Below are 981 nucleotides of genomic sequence, written 5' to 3' on the forward strand. Positions count from 1 at the left end.
CGTTTTTAGCCGAAAAAAACGACCATGTATAGTAAGGCGTGTTAACCTGAAAAAAACGACCATGTATAGGAAGCCGTTTTCAGCCGAAAAAAACGACCATGTATAGTAAGGTGTTTGTAGCCGAAAAAAAAACAACCATGTATCGTAAGGCGATTTTTAGCCGAAAAAAACGAGAACGTATTGTAAGGTGTTTTAAGCCAAAAAAAAACGACCATGTATAGTACGGCGTTTTTAGCCGAAAAAGACCAACCAAGTATTGTAAAACGTTTTTAGCCGAAAAAAACGACCAAGTATAGTTAGGCGTTTTTAGCCGAAAAAAACGAGCATGTATAGGAAGACGTTTTTAGCCAAAAAAACACCCAGTATAATCAGGTGTTTTTGGCCGACAAAAGCGACCATGTTTAGTCAGGCGTTTTGGGCCGAAAAAAAACGACCATGTATAGTAAGGCATTTTTAGCCGAAAAAAACGACCATGTATCGTAAGGCGTTTTTAGCCGAAAAAAAACGACCATGTATCGTAAGGCGTTTTTAGCCGAAAAAAAACGACCATGTATCGTAAGGCGTTTTTAGCCGAAAAAAAACGACCATGTATCGTAAGGCGTTTTTAGCCGAAAAAAAACGACCATGTATCGTAAGGCGTTTTTAGCCGAAAAAAAACGACCATGTATCGTAAGGCGTTTTTAGCCGAAAAAAAACGACCATGTATCGTAAGGCGTTTTAACCCGAAAAAAACGACCATGTATAGTAAGGCGTTTTTAGCCGAAAAAAACAACGATGTATAGGAAGGCGTTTTCAGTCGAAAAAAACGACCATGTAGAGTAAGGCTTTTTGAGCCGAAAATAACGGCCATGTATAGTAAGCCGTTTTTAGCGGGAAAAAAACGACCATGTATAGTCAGGCGTTTTTAGCCGAAAAAAACGACCATGTAGATAGTAAGGCGTTTTTAGCCGACAATAACGACCATGTATAGAAAGGCGTTTT

This window comes from Hippocampus comes, unplaced genomic scaffold (assembly GCF_001891065.2).
Source record: "Hippocampus comes isolate QL1 unplaced genomic scaffold, H_comes_QL1_v1.1 scaffold111, whole genome shotgun sequence".
Lineage (NCBI taxonomy): Eukaryota > Metazoa > Chordata > Actinopteri > Syngnathiformes > Syngnathidae > Hippocampus > Hippocampus comes.